This window comes from Phacochoerus africanus, chromosome 11 (genome assembly GCF_016906955.1).
Source record: "Phacochoerus africanus isolate WHEZ1 chromosome 11, ROS_Pafr_v1, whole genome shotgun sequence".
In the NCBI taxonomy this organism is placed as follows: Eukaryota; Metazoa; Chordata; class Mammalia; order Artiodactyla; family Suidae; genus Phacochoerus; species Phacochoerus africanus.
Window position 1 is genome coordinate 79,955,291 of NC_062554.1, and position 20,850 is coordinate 79,976,140.

Sequence of the window (20,850 nt, forward strand, 5' to 3'; positions counted from 1 at the left end):
TTAATGCTTCATTCAGGGCCTGTGTTTCTTTATTGATTTTCTGTCTTGATGATCTGTCCATTGCTGTAAGTGGGGTGGTAAAGTCCCCCACTATGATTGTGTTATTGTCAATTTGTCCTTTTAAGGTTGTTAGCAGTTGCCTTATATACTGATGTGATCCTATGTTGGGTTCATAGATATTTAAAATTGTTATATCTTCTTCTTGAATTGATCCTTTGATCATTAGGTAGCGACCTTCCTTGTCTCTTAAAATACTCTTCATTTTAAAGTCTATTTTGTCTGATATGAGTATTGCTACTCCAGTTTTCTTTTGATTCCTGTTTGCATGGAATATTTTCTTCCATCCTCTTACTTTCAATTTGTATATGTCCCTTGAAGTGAAGTGGGTCTCTTGAAGACAGCATATATATATGGGTCTTGTTTTTGTAACCATTCAGCCAGTCTATGTCTTTTGGTTGGGGCATTTAGTCTATTAACACTTAAGGTAATTATTGATATGTATGTTCTTATTGCCATTTTATTAATTGCCTTGGATTTGTTTTTGTTGCTCCTTTTTCTTATCTTCTTCTCTTGTTCTCTCCTCTTTTGGTTTTATGACTATCTTTAGTGTTGTATTTGAGTTGATTTGTCTTATTTGTTTGTGTATCAATTGTAGATTTTCGGTTTGCAGTTACTCTGACGTTTTGATATGAGTCTATATATATATGAAATTGTTTTAAGTTGTTGGTGTCTTAATTGCATGTGCATCTCCAGTGTCCTGCATTTGTACCCTTATCTTGTCACGATTTGTGATTTTAGTGGCATAATTGTGCATGAATGATTTCCTACCTTTACTGTATATATGCCATTACTGGTGAGCCTTGTCATTTGTGGTATTTTTGTTTCTGGTTGCAGCCTTTTCTTCTCTGCCTAGAGAGTTTCCTTTAGTATTTGTTGTACAGCTGGTTTAGTGTTGCTGAATTCTCTTAGCTCTTGTTTATCTGTGAAGGTTTTGATTTCTCCTTCAAACCTGAATGAGAGCCTTGCTGGGTAAAGCAATCTTGGTTGGAGGCTTTCATCACATGAAGTATATCGTGCCACTCCCTTCTGGCCTGCTGAGTTTCTGCTGAAAAACCTGCCAAAAACCTTATCAGGGTTCCCTTGTATGTTATTTGTTTCTTTTTGCTAGCTGCTTTCAATATTTTCTCTTTGTCTTTAATTTTGGTCATTTTGATTTATATGTGTCTTGGGGTGTTCCTTCTTGGGTTTATTTTATATGATACTCATGCTTCCTGGATTTGAGTGAGTGGTTCCTTTCCCATGTTAGGGAAGTTTTCGGCTTCCTAAATATTCCAATCTCTTGGAATATTTTTTCTGTCCCCTTCTCTCTCTCTCTTCTCCTTCTGGCACCTGTATAATATGGATGTTGGTGCATTTAACGTTGTTCCAGATTCTCTGAGACTCTCTTCATTTGTTTTCAATCTTTTTTCTCTTTTCTGTTCCACATCTGTAATTTCCACTAATCTGTCCTCCACCTTGCTTATTTGTTCTTCTGCCTCCTGTATTCTGCTGTTGGTTGCTTCTGGTGAATTTTTTATTTCAGTTATTGTATTTTGCATCTCTTCTTGTTTAAGTTTTATATCTTGTATTTCTTTGCCCAGTGTTTCATGTAAATTATCCATCTTTGCCTCCAGTTTTTTTCCAATGTCTTACATCATCTTCAGCATCAACAGTCTAAAGTCTTTTTCCTGGAGGCTGAGAATTTCCTGATCACTTAGCTGCTTTTTGGGGGTTTTTTCTTTCTCCCTTATCTGAGTTATAGTTCTCTGTCTTTTCATTTTTATAGGTTTTTAGTTAGATGACCTTTTTACAGATAATAGAGTTGTAGCCTCTCTTACTTCTGGTGTATGCTCCCCTTGTGGCTGAAGATGGTACCAGGGCTTGCTGTAGGCTTCCTGATGGGAGGGACTGACACCTGCCCACTGGTAGGTGCAGCTGATTCCTATCCCTCTGGTGGGTGGAGTTTTGTCTCTGGGTGTGATTAGAGGTGGCTGTATGCCTGGGGGGTCTTTAGGCAGCCTGTTTACTGATGGGTGGGTCTGGGGCTTCTCAGCTTTGCCCTGGGGCTTCTCAGCTTTGATGGGTGGGGCCAGATTTTTCCCAAAATGGTCACCTACAGAGAAAGGCACACTGCTGAATATTCCCAAGAGCTTTGCTACCAATGTCCTCCCGCACAGCAAGCCACATTCACCCCTGTTTTCCCAGGAGGTCCTCCAAGAACTGAAGTCAGGTTTGACCCAGATTCCTATAGAGACTTTGCTTTGTCCTGGGACCCAGTGCACATGAAAGTCTGTGCACACCTTTTAAGAATGCAGTCTCCATTTCCCCCAGTCCTGTGGATGTCCTGCACAGAAGCCCCACTGGCCTTTAGTGCCAGATGCTCCAGGGGCCCTTTCTCCCAGTGCCAGATCCCCACATGTGGGAGTTTGATGTGGGGCTCAGAACTCTCACTCCTGTAGGTGAGTCTCTATGAACCAGTTACTTTCCAATCTGTGGGGCCTCCCCTCCCACCCCCAGGAGGTATATGGTTGCTTATATCACGTAATCACCCCTTCTACAGCTTGGTGTGACCTCCTCTTTGTCTTCTGGAGTAGGATATCTTTTTGAAAGTTTCCAGTCCATTTTGTTGAAGATTGCTCAGCATCTAGTTGTAAATTTTGTTGTTTTTAGAAGAGAAGTTGAGCTCCATTCCTTCTATTCTGCCATCTTAATCCCATCCTCCTAAACAGGATTAAAAAAAAAAATTCTTTCTGGGAGTTCCCATCATGGCTTGCAATGGAAGCTAATCTGACTAGGAACCATGAGATTGTGGGTTTAATCCCTGGCCTCAGTCAATGGGTTAGTGATCAGCATGGCTGTGAGCTGAGGTGTAGGTCACAGACTCTTCTTGGATGTGATGTTGCTATGGTTGTGGCATAGGCTGGCAGCCTAGCCCCGATTCAAACCCTAGTCTGGGAACCTCCATATTCTGTGGGCATGGCTCTAAAAAGGGAAAAAAAATAAAATTGTCTTTAATATTTCAATGTTAGTATAAATAAATGCAATAAAGTTCTGTATATTAACCTTGTATCCTGCTACTTTGCTGAATTCATTTTTTTCAGTTCTAATAGTTTTTGTATGGAGTCTTTAAGGTTTTTGTGTATATCATATCATCTCATGTCCATATAATGACAATTTTACCTCTTCCCTTCAATTTGGGTATCTTTTCTTTTTCTTTTTCTGATTGCTGTGGGTAGGATTTCCAATACTATGTTGAAGAGAAGTAGTAAGAGTACTCATCCTTGTCTTGGCCCAAATTTTAGTGGAAGGTTTTCAGTTTTTCATCACTGAGTATTATTTTGGCTGTGGATTTATAATAAATAGCTATTATTATGTTTAGATGTGTTCCCTCTTTACCCACTTTGGTGAGTTTTGATCATGAATGGATGTTGAATTTTGTAATATGCTTTTTCTGTATCTTTTGAAATGATCACATGGTTTTTGTCATTGCTTTTGTTGGTGTCATGTATCACATTGATTTGTGTATGTTGATAATCCTTATGATGCTGGGGTGAATCCAAGTTGATCATGCTGTAGGATCCTTTTAATGTGATGTTGGATTTGGTTTGTTGATATTTTGTTGAGGATTTTTTCATCTATACTCATCAAAGATATTGTCCTCTAATTGTGTCTGCGTGTGTGTGTCTGTGTGTCTTTGTCTGGTATTGGTATCAGAGTAATGGTGGCTTCATAGAATGACTTTGAGAGTGCTCCTTCCTCTTCAGTCTTTTGTAAACGTTTGAGAAGGATCAACATAAGTTTTTCTTTGATGGAATTCCCCCAGGGAATCCATCCAGTCCTGGAGTTTCATTTTCATGGAGGTTTTGTTATTATAGATTCTATTTCAATTTTAGTGCAGGTCAGCTAGGTGATACATCTCAATTGAAGAGTAATTTGCATGGAAGCTGAGACCTTTTGCAAGGCCCTGCCAAAAACTATCAGCTTTTCATGTTGTTTAGTAAATTAGTTATAATAGTACACCCATACAAAGTAAATATTGCCTCCAAAATTGAAAGAGGAGTACACTGTGATATGAATTTTTGTGATAAGAAGAACAAAATTCAGTAACAGATCCCCCATTTTTAAAGGCTATCTTGACATGTCCCAGACTATTGGAACCCAAGAAATTTCACTGGGGTGGCAGAAACCTAATTTTTTCGGTCAAATTTACTTTGCACCATCTAGCCTACAATTATCTTGCTGAAATATTAGAGAAAGTGTTATTTCATTTTTACTAGATGAAATCAGCATGATACCATAAGGATAACTGGCCAGCATGATTTCTTCTGGGGAAAAAAAAAATCTGAGAGAGAGAGAGAGGGGAAGATGATCAAGGATACTACATAAAGTCTGCCAAATTGATATATCCCTGAGGTAATACAGTCAAAATGAATTACTAATCAACAGAGAGAAAACTGTTTTTTATGGTCTTTCATAACAACAGTAAATACAAAATCATTCTCCAGTCCAAAATCAAAGTGCCAGCACTTCCTGGGTTCCTGGTGAGAACCTTATTTTTGGCTTGCAAATGGTGAAAAAAGATAGCTCTTTTTTCTTATAAGTACAGTAATTCCAACATGGGGGCTTCATCATCCTACCCTTTTAATTGCAATTATTTACCAAGAGCCCCATTTACAAGTACTATATATCACACTGGAGGTTAGAGCTTCAACATATGAGTTTTCCAGGGACACAAACATTCATATAGATAGCTTTCCATAACAGCTATAGAACCATCAAGGGAGAGCTAAATCCTATGCTATGAAGTTTAACCCATAACATTGAACAAAGAACATTGAAAAAAGAATCTTCCATTAAAGAGGATTCAAAGAAATGGAAAGATGTCTCATGCTCCTGCATTGGAAAAATTAATATCATTAAAATGGCCATACTACCCAAAGCAACCTACAGATTCAATGCAATCCCTATCAAATTTCCCATGACATTTTTCACAGACCTAGAAAAAACAATCCAAAAATTTATACGGAACCATAAAAGACCCAGAATTGCCAAAGCAATCCCAAAGGGGAAAAAAAAAAAAAAAAAAAACAGGAGTCATAACTCTCCCAGACTTCAGACAATGTTGTAAAGCTACAGTAATTGAGACAGTGTGGTACTGTTACAAAAACAGACATATAGACCAATGAAACAGAATAGACACCCCAGAAATAAACCCATACACCTTTGGTCAATTAATCTTCAACAAAGGAGGCAAGAATATAGAATGGGAAAAAGACAGTCTCTTCAGCAAGTGGTGCTGGAAAAATTGGACAGATGCATTTAAATCAGTGAAACTAGAACACACCTTAACACTGTGCAGAAAAATAAACTCAAAATGGCTTAAAGACTTAAATATAAGAAAAGATACCATAAAACTCCTAGAAGAGAACATAGCTAAAACATTCTCTGACATCAACTGCACAAATGTTTTCTTAGGTCAGTCTCTCAAGGCAACAGAAATAAAAGCAAAAAATAAACCAATGGGACCTAATAAAACTGACAAGGTTTTGCATAGCAAAGGAAACTGTAAAAAAAAAAAAAAAAAAAGATAACCTATGGAAAAAATACTTTCAAATGATCCAACTGACAAGGCCCTAATCCCTAAAATACACAAACAACTTATACAGCTCAACAGCAAAAAAAAAAAAAAGCCAAACAACCAAAAAAAAACAAAAAATAACCCTGGAGTTCCTGTCGTGGCTCACTGGTTAATGAAACCAACTAGCATCCGTGAGGACACGAGTTCAATCCCTGGCCTCGCTCAGTGGGTTGAGGATCCAGTGTTGCCATGAGCTGTGGGTGTAGGTCGCAGACATGGCTCGGAGCACATGTTGCTGTCACTGTGGTGTATCCTGGTGGCTACAGCTCCAATTCTACCCCTAGCGTGGGAACCTCCATATGCTACAGGTGTGGCCCTAGAAAGACAAAAAACAAAAAACAAAAAACAACAACAAAAAAAAACCCCACTGAAAAAATCAGCAGAAGACCTAAATAGACATTTCTCCAAAGAAGACATACAGATGGCTAATAGGCATATGAAAAAATGCTTAACATCACTAATTATTAGAGAAATGCAAATCAAAACTATAATTAGGTATCATCTCACACCAGTCAGAATGGCCATCATTAACAAGTCAATAAATAACTAATGCTGGAGAGGGTGTGGAGAAAAGAATATTTTCCTTTACTGTTGGTGGGAATATAAATTGGTAAAACCACTATGGAAAGCAGTATGGAATTCCTCAGATAACTAAATATAGAACTACCACATGATCCAGCAATCCCACTCCCAGGCATATATCTGGACTAAACTTTCACTGAAAAAGAATACATGCACCTGTATGTTCATAGTAGCACTATTCACAACAGCCAAGACATGGAAACATCCATTGACAGACGAATGGATTAAGAAGATGTGGCACATATACGCATGGAATTCTACTCAGCCATAAAAAAGAAAATAATGCCATTTGCAGCAACATGGATGGAAATAGAGATTGATACTATGTGACATAAGTCAAAAAGAGAAAGACAAATACCATATGATATCACTTATATCTGGAATCTAATATATGGTACAAATAAACCTATGGGAATTCCCATCATGGTACAATGGAAACAAAACAGACGAGGAACTATGAAGTTGTGGGTTTGATCCCTCCCTTGCTCAGTGCGTTAAAGATCCGGTGTTGCTATGGCTGTGGCGTAGGCCATCGGCTACAGCTCTGATTCGACCCCTAGCCCAGGAACCTCCATATACCTCAGGTGTGGCCCTAAAAGGACAAAGACATACACCTACCCACTTGTGATGGAACATGATGGAGGATAATATGAGAAAAATGTGTGTGTATATATATGTATGATTTCATTGGGTCACTTTGTTGTACAGCAGAAATTGACAGAACATTGTAATTTGAGTATAATAAAAAAATTTTAATAAGAGAAACTTCCAAATTCATAACATAAAGCAAGCATTAACCTTATATTAAAACTTGACAAAAATCATCTACCCATGCTTTCTTTAATCCCAATTAGACTAATTACAGAAGTTTTATCAAAGAAATATTAGATCCCTCAAAATGTATGTCCCTAGTAAAATGTGTTGAGTTAAAATTACTCCATTTAAAAACTATTCTCAAAGAAATCTACTGAGTGTGTTTTGTTTTTTGTTTATTCCTTGGTTTTGTCAACTGGCGTGCCTGGCAGTGTCTGCAGGTGCGCTGTGGGGCCGCATCCACCTGTGTCCGACCCAGCATCAAGGACCAGGAGGCCTGGCCAGCTGATCTCCCATGCATGTGGCTTCAGGGCATCCCCATTGACCAGTTTGAATAAAGAAAGTGCATTTGGATTAGGAAAAAAAAAAACTATTCACAGACTTGAACTTCCAAGATTGGCAGACTGAGTTATTCAGACAATGCAGACTACAACTTTCAGTTCAAAAACATTGAAGGGTGAATAATGTCCACTGAAAATTCATGAATACCTGAACTCTCAGAATGTGAACTTATTTGGAAATAGGCTCTTTGCAGATATAATTAGTTAAGATCGTAGTGATTAGGGTGGGCCTTGAATTCAATGATTGGTATCCTTATAAGAAGATGTGAGGACACACAGACACAGAGACACATAAAGAAGGCCATGTGAAGATGGAGACAGAAACTGAAGTTATCCTATAATAAGTGCAGGAACACCAGGAATCACTCGGAATTTAAAGAAGCACAGAGAGATTCTCTCGTAGAGCCTCTGCAGGAAATAAAACCCTGTCAACACCTTTACTTCATAGTTCTCCAGAACTTTGAGAAAGTAAATTATTATTTTAAGCCACACAATTTATAGTGTCAGTCCTTGAAAACTGATTTTGGTACCAAGAGAGAGGGCTGCTGTAAAAAAAAAAAAAATACCTAAAAATGAGGAAATGTATTTCAGCAGGGTAATGGTGGAGGCTGGGAGAAATTTGAAGTACATGATAGAAAAAGCCCACATTGTTTTGAAGAGACAGTCGTTAGCAGTATAGATATCAAACGCGGTGCTAGTAAAGGTTCAAATGGAAGTGAGGAGCACAATCGAGAAAGTTTCTGTCGTCTTGGAGGATATATATACTCCATTCTGTCATGAACAGAATATTGGTAGACATATGAACATTAAAGGGGCTTCTGGTTTGGGTGCAGAAAAAGAATACGTTATCGTATATTGGAAGATAGGTGAACTTTGTTATAAGTGGCAGATAATTTGGCTGAATTTTGTTCTGCTGTTGGGTATAAAGCAGAAATTGGATATTTAGCTGAGGAGATTTCCAAGCAAAGTTTTGAAGGTACAGCCTTGTTTTTCCTTACTAATTATAGTAAAGTCAGGACGAAAGAGACGAAGAAGGAAATGCCAAGAGAAATGAAGGCGGTGCAAGACAGTGTCCAATATCTATGAAATTGAAGTCTTGGAGAAGACTAGGAGACTAAAGAAAAAAAGATATTTGGAGGTATATTAACAAATATTATTTCAAATCTGATGTCATATATCGAACTAAAGATTCAATACTTTCTTCAAGTCCTATATAGAAGAAAACGAAAACCACACCTAAATATATTGATGATGAGTGTATAAATTTGTACTACACTTCACAAATCTATTTCCATTGTAGTATTTGAATACTATATGGTCCACTAATTTCAATTCGAGATGTAAGACCTAACAGAAATGTGTGTTTATATCCACTGAGATATTAATAAAAATATGCATAGGATCATTATTTACAGTAGCTTGAGCTGGGAAGAGCCAAAATATTTATCAAGGATAAATAAATAAATAGTTATACGTTTAACTGTGTGCTTCCACTATGCAAATGAATTACAACTACAAACAACAACATAGGTGTTCCTCACAAAAAATATTAGTCAAAGAAACCAGAAACAAAACATATACTGTATAAGTCCATGTACATAAATTTAAAAAAAAATATTTTTTTTGTCCCTTTGTAACTATTATCTCTGAGATTACTCTTTTCAAGTGTCCTATTGGGCCGGTTCTGTATTGTTTTGATTCTCGAGTTGTTTTTTGTTTCCATGGCCACACTTGTGACATATGGAAAGTTCCCAGGTCGGGGTTAGAATCCAAACTGTGGCTGCCACCTATGCCATAGATGTGGCAACACCAGATCCTTAACTCTCTGCACTACAGTGGGAACTCCCTTGAGTTTTTCTGTCCCTTTCTTTTCCTTTCTTCTTTTTTCCCATTCTTGTTTTAGTGTCTCTGTTTTGGATTGTAGCCAAGAACTAAGGCCCATTAGAAGCCCTGTATGGGTGGGAGCAAGGCTTCTTCACTGGTTGTCATTACTTGATGTAATCAGAGGGTGAACCAGCCATGTTGCAGGGAAGCCCCCAGAGATCAATGCTTGGATCTCCTCTTAGAGAGTTTTGTTCATTTCCTCTATAGAATAATCTTCCTGTTTCTTGCCAGGACACATGTATTCCTGGATGCCTGCTCCTGAGAGGGAGGTAGGGGGAGGGTCTGGGGGCCCTACTGTTCAGTATATGGGCCTCCATCTAATCCCCTGTTTTCAGCTTCATTCCAAATCCTTGACTTCTGAGCTGAAGCCTCTGCTTGATCTTCTCCAGAAAATAAACCTCCCATCTCATACAGAGGTGAGGGAATCTGAATGATGCCCAGTTTCCTGGGATGCCTGAGGGGGCTTGGAAGATCATAGATAGGTAAACACAGATCTTCAATAACTTCATGGTTTTCAGCAGCACATTTTACTCTGGTTTCCAGAGTACCCAGTGCTTCGGAGGCCTAGGTCTCTTCATCTGACGGAAGGACAAAACGTTTTGCTTTCCCATCTGTGTAGTTCTTCTGTAGGCACAAAGATTTTACCTCCTCTGTTCCTCTAGAGCAGTCACTCCTTAGCTGTCTGCTTCCTGGCTTCCCAAACCTATTGAAACAGATCCTCCACCACCTCCTTACTTTGTTGTTCTTCTGGACTCTGGTGATTGGTATTTTTATTCCTTTACTTTCACTTAGTGAGTGTGAGGATGAGAAGAGATTGAGATGTGTACTTGGTCCACCATGTTTGACCAGAGCCTAGTCAGCTCATCCTCTCCTTGATCTCTACTCAGTTTGTTTCTGACCCTGCTGGTGGGCAAGGACCCTAGTGGCCAGAATTAAGTGGACCTCAGTTTCAGGGACTCTCCCAATGCTCTGAGCCCTGAGAGCATCCAGGAGGGGAGCCTTGGAACAGGTCAGATTCCTCTGGTGAGCCTACATCTTCTCCCACTTGTGGAGCCTCAGTGCTCAGGTCTAAGGCCAAAACCATCTGGGGGAATATTTGCAGGTGAGCAGAAGAGCTTGGCGGGCAACCTCAGGATGTGTATTCCTCTCCATCAGTGGAATTTCTCCATATCCCTGACCCTACCCAGAGCCGGTGTCTGGATTTACTGAGGTTCAGGTTCTTTGTGCCTCAGCACAGAAATAATTCAGCAAAAGACAAAGTGATCCATGTACATACATTTTTTTTAAAATAGTGTTAGACTCAAGATGATGATTAAATTTATAGGCAGTGGAGGGTATTAATTGAGGGAATTCAAGAGAGGCTTCTTGGTCTTGGCATGGGTGGTGTTTATAAAGGTGTTTGTTTCTTGATCCTTTCATCTGTATTTTTATTTTTTTTCACTTTAATATTTTCCACAAAAATTTCTTCTTCTTTTTTTTTTAACTGAGTTGTGTGAATACTCCTGTGTGGTGAAGCAGCAGGTTAAGGATCTGGCATTGTCACAGCTGTCGCACAGGTCCTAGCCTGGGAACTTCCACATGCCACAAGTGCAGCCAAAAAAAAAAAAAAAAAAGCTGAGTTGTGTAGATTTAGAACAATGTTCAGGAGTTTGCTTATGCACTGTCACTTAAAGATCTGATGGATTATAAAGAACAGAAGGTATCATTTGTGCATTTTTGTTTGTTTGAAAGCTTTGCCACCTTTTGAGTTGATGACATGAAACCTCCTGTCTCTAACTAACCTTATTTGTCTGTCTAACATACAATATTGTAGACTTTATGATGTTGCGCCACTGATGCTGTCTTTGCCCATCTGCTTTGCTTTCTTGGGACTTGCCCCTTGAGAAATTCGGCCCCTAGACTGCCATTCAAATGCACTGAAACATAATTAAATACCTCAGCTTGTCTAAGAGATCTGTTTAATACATAGCTATTATATCAAATATTGAAGTACTCACCTCTCACTTTCATCTTTTCTCCATGCAGAACAAATACTGATATGTCATAGTATAATGTTAGTTTAAAAACAAACTGTAGTGTGGATGAACCATGAAAACACTGTGCTGGATAAAAGAAGCCAGACAGATAAGACCACACATTTTAAAATTCCATTTGTATGAAAAGACTAGAATAGGCAAATCCCAGGAGACAGAAAGTAGATTAGTGATTGCCAGGGGCTGGGAATGGGAAAACAAGGAGTAACTGCTGATGGGTTTGGGCTATCTTTCTGTGATGTTATAAACATTCCAGAATTAGATAGTGGTGAAGATTGTACAGCTTTTGAATGTGCCAAAAAATTTCCATATAGAAGGGTAAATGTTATGGTATATGAATTGTATCTCAATAAAGCGATTATGGAAACTCAGCCCTGAGCTAAGCACCATGTTAAAAAAAGAATCTTGTTAGGTATAGAGAGATGACTGGCTAAGGCACAAAGATGAAGTGAAAATTTATTTTCATAATAGCCTTTTGTACACTTAAAACTTTTGTACTGTGTACAAAAATATTATTTATGAAAAATAAACTTTAAAATGTCAGTATTATTCTTTTTTTATATATGTGGCAAGTTTTTAATACTAGAACAAATCCTGGCTGTCTTGAAGAAAAGTCTGTAGTCAGTATATTTCACATAATTTGAAAAGAGTGATTATCAACGAACCCGATATTTGAAAATATTGAAATGCCTTTAAAAGTTCTCGGCCATCCAAAGTTGTAGTTGAGGAGTTCCGGTTGTGGCACAGCAGAAACTAATCCAACTAGGAATCATGAGGTGGCAGGTTCGATCCCTGGCCTGGCTCAGTGGATTAAGGATCCAGCATTACTGTGAGCTGTGGTGCAGGTTGCAGACGTGGCTTGGATCTGGCATTTCTGGGGCTGTGGCGTAATCCAGCAGCTGTAGCTCCCATTAGATTAGACCCCGAGCCTGGGAACCTCTATATGCCACAGAGACCTTAAAAAGAAAAAAAAAAAAAAAAAGTGCATTTGAGAATTCTGATTAAACCTGACTTCTATTCTTTTGTGGATATTCTGTGTCTTTTCTCTGTGGAAGTATTTAGGATTCTCTGTGAGCTCAGATATTTCATTACAATATTTTTGTACTTTACTAATATTTTTTCTCCTGATTATCTCTGAAAACATTATGCCAAGACAAAATGAGCCAGGGATTCTCTGCAACAAATATCATTAAGAGATCACAAATAATAGCCATTTGGCTAGCTGTTGGCTCCAGCCCAACTCAGTATTTCTTATTTTTATCCTAATGTCCTATCATAGCAAACACTTGTTACCAAAGACTTGCCTTCAATAGGCACTTTATTCCAGGTGATCACATGCAATACCAAAGTAACTGTTTTACCACTGCATGCCTTAGACTACTAGTATCTTATTACCCACTAGTAATGAAGTCATCAATGCCTTTTGACCTACACCAAGTCAAATAATAAATCTTGAACTCCCACTGATGAGAGGTTTTATTTGTTTGTTTTCTAAAGACCTTTTGGGCTCAGCACTGTACCAAACAAGATTTTAGTAGAAGCAATAGAAACCACGCTAAGTGTTTTATGCTGAAAAGAAATTGGGTACATACAAAATCATTTGAAAGGCTGAAGGAGTGAACGTCAGAGATCCAAAGTTTTTAGTTTCAAGATTATACAACTGTAGCTCTGATACAGAAGTCAGAATACAAAGGGCAGCTGTTGCTGCTAACCTTTTCCAGAACTAGTTCTCCACCATGACTTTATATCTTTGAAACTGGTGAGTAGATGCCCGCATATAGATTCTATTTTCATAGATAATAGAGCATTTTGTGGTGCTGCTACAGCTAAAAGAGATGGTCTCTACCTTCTTTGCACGTTTTAAATCTTGTACATGAGAGACCTGATATGTATGTATTATATAATTATCTTAAAGATTAAAAAATTAAAACCTCTCATTTTGGTAGTTTTACTTAAATATTTATTGATTCTTGGTTGCCTATGTGTCTGTATACATAAATTATGTAGTTTTGGTAGCCAGAATTTATATACATTGCCTAAGTCAGTCCTGTTTGCCTGGCAGATAATGAATGTAAGTTCTGTTTATAGATGTTCTTGCTCTGATGGTTGTGGTGGGTGGGAAGAACATCGATATAAGGAGGGTGTACAAAACTAGTCTCTCCTTTATGGTTTATTGGTAATTTTTATGCTGGATTTTCCTGTTTTTTATGGCAGTTCGTGCCACTAGGTTCATTATCTCCTATAAACCTGGTGCCCATTCTGGTAATTTCTGGAATCAGACTTCTCACTTAATAAAAATGAACTTGAAGTTTTTATTCTGGGGAGAAACAGTTTTCAACTCCTCTGAAAATTGATTGTTATGTAGATTCTTTCACTTATAATGAATTACCCAGCCTATTGTCTTAAGTTTCAGCTCATCTCACAGGCCACATTATGTATTACCTGAGGTTATGCAGAGACTTCACAGGAAAAACTCACTTCAGTGACTCATCTCTTTCACCTGGATGAGAAGATCCACTTTTGTTTGTTTGTTTTGTTTTTTGTCTTTTCTAGGGCCGCACCCACAGCCTATGAAGGTTCCCAGGCTAGGAGCTGTAGCCCCAGGCCTACGCCGTAGCCATAGCAACACCAACACCAGATCCAAGCTGCATCTGCAACTTACATCACAGCTCACGGCAACACTGGATTCTTAACCCACTGAGCGAGACCAGGGGTCGAACCTGCAACCTTATGGTTCCTAGTCAAATTCATTAACCACTGATCCATGATGGGAACTCCAATCCACTTTTAATCAGAGGGGTTTTGTTGGCAATCTGAGCCTATCTCCATGACTATAAACATTCTTTGCTAGTCCTCAAAAATTTGTTTGTTACACCCCTCTAAAGTTTATAGCAGTACTGTGGTTTTAAGGTTTATTTCTATTTTTATATTTCTTCTGTGATTTGAGTGAAATTTGGGGAGGGTAGAAAGGTAAATGATATGTTCAATTACCCTTTGTGAGCCAGACCTATTAGCCTTAGGTTTATGACAAACTGATTTCTACTTTTCTGGCTGCTTCAAAAACTAATCGGGATTTACAGGTTCTCCCTCAATTCAGATAATACAATTCAGTTTTTTTCATTTCTCTTATTTTAATTTCCCAAAGCACCCATCTCTTTATTTCCATATTTCTTTGATTTGTTTACAATCATTATGAACTACGACTTTTCTAGTTTTCTTATCCTTGATTATTAATTATATTAAATCCTACAATTTCATTATCAATAGTTATTTACAATTAATTATAATCTTTCATTTTTATGCCTTTTTTTTTGTGTGTGTGTGCGTGTTGCATGACTTCCTATATCTTGGACATTTTCCTATTTTCCTGGAGTAATTTTGAAGATAGGTTACTTTGTCATTTACTTCTAAAAATTTTTATTTAATGAGAGAGGGTATTTTCATAAAATCCAGATTCTAAATGAAGAATCACAGACTCAAAGAATTCAAGTTGATTTTTTTTTTTCTTTTTAGGGCCACACTGGCAGCATATGGAAGTGCCTAGGCAAGGGGTTGAATCAGAGCTGCAGCTGTTGGTCTACACCACAGCCACAAAAACACTGGATCCTTACCCCACTGAGCCAGGCCAGGGATTGAACCTACATCCTCATGGGTGCTACTCAGGTTCGTCACTGCTGAGCTTCAACCGAAACTCCTCAAGTTGGCTTTTTAAAGACACAGAAATTCACTGGTAAAGTTTTGCCTAAAATTCAGGTCTCCCGACTCTTTGTTTACTGTCTTTTGTTTATCTGTTTCTTTCTTTTTCCTGTAGCAAGTGTCCACAGCAACAATATGCTGCTTACATCACTGCCTTTGTAGGACTAGTTTGAAGGGCCATTTCTAAATATATATCTGCTTTTTATAATTATTATTGATGATGCTTGTACAATCACATTCAGCTTACATAGTTGAACAGAATTGTGAATATTAAGCGTATTCTTTGGCAAAAAACTCCATTAAGGCCACTTACAGTTGCAGCTATCAGGAAATAGTTGTTCTTATAATATGTGTAGTAAAGCATGTGTACCTCAAATTTTAATGTAGAACCAAAAAAAGAAACATGATGGATTATAATAAAAATATCTTAACAAGAAGATGGCAGATCATTACAACATATAAATTTTTTTGAGTTAAGAATGCCAATGGTAATTTATCATGTGTGCCTTCAAGATGTACAAAAATTTATAGGAAATTATATAATAGCAGTTTATAAGTAATGAAAACTATTTATATGACATAAAAATAATAGTAATGCACTCATGATTATAGATGCAATAATAATCAAAAAAATACTAGCAAAACTGAATTCAGTAACATATTCACCATGATGAGAAATTTATACCAGTGATGCATGGGTTGGTTCAACATATGAAAATCAATCAATGTATTTTTGTACCATATTGATAAAATAAAGTACAGAAACACAAGATCATCTCAACAGACACAGATGATAATAAAACTCAAAGCTCTTTTATAATAAAAATAATCAACAACCTAGAAACAGAAAGGAAGTTCCTATACCTGATAAAGAGCATCTGTGAAAGCCCATCAGCTAATACAGCTAAATAGTAAAAGACTCCAGAGAGTGTTAAATGTGGCAGCATAGGAAGTTACTGAATTTACTTTCTTCCACAAACACAATAAATCTACAGCTACATCCAGACTGATTCCTTCTTTTTTTTTTTGGACTAATTCCTTCTTAAAGGGACCTAAAAACTGGATGAACAGAGCCTACACAACATAGATTAAAATGACAATATTAAGATGAGGAGAAGAAGAAATGTGGTCCCATCAAGGAAGAAAAAAACCCAAACCTGAGCCATGGTGATCCACAATTAGGAGAGATCACAAAGGTGCAGATCTTTCCCTAAGGAACAAAGGCTTTGAGCTCCCTATCAGGCATCCCAACCCTCAGAGCCTTCATCAAAGAGGTGAGCCTCCAAACACCTAGCTTTTAAAACCAGCAGAGAACACATCCAGAAAACTATAGAACCAGAGATAATGAAAAACATGCTTTAGAGGGCCCACATGCAGGCTCACTTAACCCCAAAACCAGTACAAAAACACCAGATTAAAAAGTGCATGGACCGTAGGTGACGGGGACCCAGTTAGTAATCTTGACGTATTTACTAGAGAAGCAAAAACCAGTTGGGACATTCCCTGAGTACTGAGACGCAAATAGGAGACATTTTGCTAAACTGTAAGCACTAGGGGAAAAATCCCATTAAGAGCCCTACCCAGCCCTGTTCCTTGGCTGGCCTCACAGCTGGCTAGGGAATAGCTTCATCCACCAGTGCTCTGCAGCAGTCATGACACCACCACAGCAGGAGGGTGCATGCAGCCCACCTAGGGGACACTTCTAGAGGATTTGGCTCTGGTAGCCAGGTGGGATTGCTTTTCTGAGTCCAAAAGGACATCTCCTACATGAGGCCACTCTTTGAGTACTGAAAGAGGTAGTTGATTTACCTAGTACAAAGAAATAAACACAGAGAATTAGGCAAAATGAGGAAACAGAGGAATATGTTCCAGTTGAAAGAACAAGGCAAAACCTTAGCAAAAGAACCCAACAAAATGGAGATAGCAATCTACTTGACAGAGAGTTCAAAGTAATGGGCATGGAGATACTCACAAAACTCATGAGGGGAATGGATGAACAAAGTGAGATTTTCAACAGGAGATAGAAAATATAAGAAAGTACCTAATAGAAGTTATAATTGAACTGAAAAATACACTAGAGGAGGCCGACAGCAAACAGAATGAAGTGGAAGAGTGTATCAGTGAACTGGAAGACAAAGCAATGGACTCTACCGTACAGAGTTGCAAAATGAAAAAAGAATTTTAAAAAGTGACGATAGCTTAAGGAACTTCTGAGACAACATCAAGCAAAATAACATTGCCATTATAGGGGTCCCTGAAGTAGAAGAGAGAAAAAGGGTCAGTATGGCAATTCCTCAGAAATTAAAAAAAGAACTATTATATGACCCTGCTAGGCCATTTCTTGGTATTTAATCAAAAACTTAAAAATACTTATTCAAAAAGATGTGCAATCCCATGTTCATTGCAGCATTATTTATAATAGCCAAGATATGGAGCAACTTAAGTGTCCATTGATTGATAAATGTATAAAGAAATTGTAGTATACAGTTGACCCTTGAACAAAATGGGTTTGAACTCTGCATGTTCACTTATACTTGAATTTTTTTTCAGTAAATGTAGTACCTGTAGTTTCTTTTTACAGATCATTAAATTAGCTAAGTGTGGGGAAAAGTTTTTGTGTTTGATTAGAGATCACAACTTGTGGATTCAAATGATCTAAAGTTTCAATCCTGATGCTATCAAAACTGTTTCTGCTTCCTGCCCTTGGGTGAGTCACTTACCCACTTCCCTGTTTTTGATGAGAGATAGCAGTGCTCAGATTTTGACTACGTGGCGGGTCAATGCCCCTAATTTCTGAGTTGTTCAGAGGTTAGCAGTAGATATATACAATGGAATACTATTCAGCCACAAAAAAGAACATATTCCTTCCATTTGCATTAATAAGGATGGGCCTTGAGAGTATTATATATATATATAATAAGTGAAATGAGTCAAACAGAGAAAGACAAAGGCCATATAATTTCACTAATATGTGGATTCTAAAAAGACAAAACAGTACAAATGAACACAGAAAATAAAACAAAAACAAACTTAGAGATAGAGAGAACAGATTATTCGTTAGAGAGGAAGGGGATGGGGTGAAATGGGTGAAGGAGGTCAAGTGTATGGCGATGAATGGTAACTATAGACTCTGGTGGTGATCACTTTGTAGTGTACACAGTTGTCAAATTATAATGCTGTACACCTCTATATATATAATATATGTAAGTTTTCTCAAAAATCTATAAGTTTATCCTCCTATGATCAGAAGACAAGGAAGTCAGCTCTCCTACATTTGTTCAATTGCACACTGGATATTCTAGCAAGGGCAGTTAGGTGAGAGAAAAAAAAAAAAAAAAGGCAACCAGAAAAGGGAGGAGAAAGTTTAACGTCATTTCCTGAAAATTGCACATATTTTTTTCTAACATTGCATTAGTTGGAATTTAATTACATAATTGCACATAACTTCAAGTTAAAGAATGCAGTCTTTATTCTTAGAAAGCTTGTGCCTAGTTAAAGTTTATTTTTGAAGAAGAAGGTGATAAAAGGTATTGGGAGATGATTGTCAGTCTCTTCCACAATTATTAAATGCACATCAAAAAAAGGAATCAGCTATTTTCCATCCTTCCTTCTTTCTTTTCTCTCTTTTCTTTCTTTCTCTTTCTTTTCTTTCTTTCTTTTTCTTTCTCTCTTTATTTCCTTCCTTCTTTCTTCCTTTCCCCTTCCCCTTCCTCCCTCCCTTATTTCCTTACCTTTTTTCTTTTCATATTTAAAATTTTTTTAACACATGAATTGCAAAGTTTAAACAAGTCTAAATGTAATATAATCCCCTGGATTGGCCCTTGGAACAGAAAAAGGATATTAGTGGAAAAACTAGTACAATTTGAATTTTACTTAATTGTATTACTAATGCTATTGTACTATTGTTAATTTTTTAGTTTTATAAATTTCCAGGGTTATGCATGATATTGACATTAAATGGAAGCTATGTGAAGAATACAAAGCAACTGGAGTTCTCTTGTGGCACAGCAGGTTAAGAATCTGGCATTGTCACTTCAGTGACTTGGGTCGCTGCTGTGGCTCAGGTTTGATCCCTGGCCTGGGAACTTCCCACATGCCATGCGTGTGACCAAGAAAATAAAGAGTATAAAGAAATTCAGTACTATCTTTGTACACTTCAATAAATCTAAAATTAATCCAAAACTGAAAGTTAAAAAAATGATTGCTAATAGGCAATGGCCAAGGGTTTGGAAAATAAATATTTTGATTGGAGAAATAACAGCTCTGAAAGCAAGTGGGGAGCATTAAGGATCAGATGCCACCTTTCCATGCCGAGAAAAGGAGGGGCTTTCATTTGAGACGCCTGCAGGGCAATTTTCCATTTTATACAGAGAGGTACAAGAATGATCATTGGAAGGGAAAAGGGTTTTCTAAGTATTAAAATTTCAGAAAGTTTCTTTGGCACAATAGAAAAGTTTGAGTGGGCAGTGGTAGTTTGGGTTAGGGAACTAAAGGTTCAGAGATTGAAGGTTCAGAGAAATTGCATTTTTAGCAGTGATGAGGAACAGAGAAAGATGAGGTTACAGTAACGTTAGGGTGGAAAGTCCTGAGGCATTAGAGGTTGCCCAGGTTTTGAGGAATCTGACTAGTCATGTTCTTAGTCCTTGTCATTTGCACATGTCCTTTCTTTGGTCTAGAAACTGTCTTTTTTTCCTCCCTTTCCCAGTTTAGACGCTATATCTGGATTTAAATGTAACTTTCTGCAGGAAGACTTCTCTTCTCCTAGCATGGGTACTTTTTCCCCTGGCAGCACTTTTCACAATAGCAATTGCTCACTTTTTTTGCTTGTATCTTCAACTATACCTTAATATCTGGCAGGGAAAAGATAACTCTCTTGCTGAAGATTTAGCCACTATGTAATATTTCCATAAATTGTACAACATAAGTACTTAATAATTTTTCAAATTTAGTGTTACAAAATTTTTTTTTTTGTCTTTTTGCTATCACTTTGGGCCGCTCCCAGGGCATATGGAGGTTCCCAGGCTAGGGGTCTAATCGGAGCTGTAGCCACCGGCCTACACCAGAGCCACAGCAACGCGGGATCCGAGCCGCGTCTGCGACCTACACCACAGCTCACGGCAACGCCAGATCGTTAACCCACTTAGCAAGGGCAGGGACCGAACCCGCAACCTCATGGTTCCTAGTCGGATTCGCTAACCACTGCGCCACGACGGGAACTCCTAGTGTTAATAAAATTTAATTCATTCACAAAAGATTTCAACACTTTTATTGGCGGAATAAATGAGTGAATTGAATCAGTTTCATCCAAATTTTTCTCTACCCTTGAAATATAAACATTTAAAAAGAACGAATATTGCTCAGATTTTCAGTGTTTTTTAAAAAATAAACCTGTATGTGAACAAACATGGTGTTTGAAATGGTCGCGAGGACTGACAAATCCAATTGTACATACTTTTCTCATGTTTATACAGATTTAAACATTCACCTCAAAAAATAAATTCCCGAAGTGTATGAAAAGCACTATTCCACATTCATGGGGACACACATCCTGCCGTCTTATCAGAAACAAAAATTGGCTTCCCCCAGATTTGGACTGAAGGCTGAGCCTAAGAGGTTTGCGGACGGAGGGTCTTGGAGACCTCTGGGCTCCGGCTCCGTAATGCGCGGCTTCGCTGGGCTCCGTCTAGGCTTCCATCCGGCTCCGTCCGGCTCCGTTCGGCTCCTCCTCCCGAAGCGAGAGTGGAGGCTAGTCCAGCGCATGCGCTCTCAGGTTGAGCTGATCTTAGGGCTGCTCTCTGGCTTGAGTTTTCACTTCCTTCTCTTC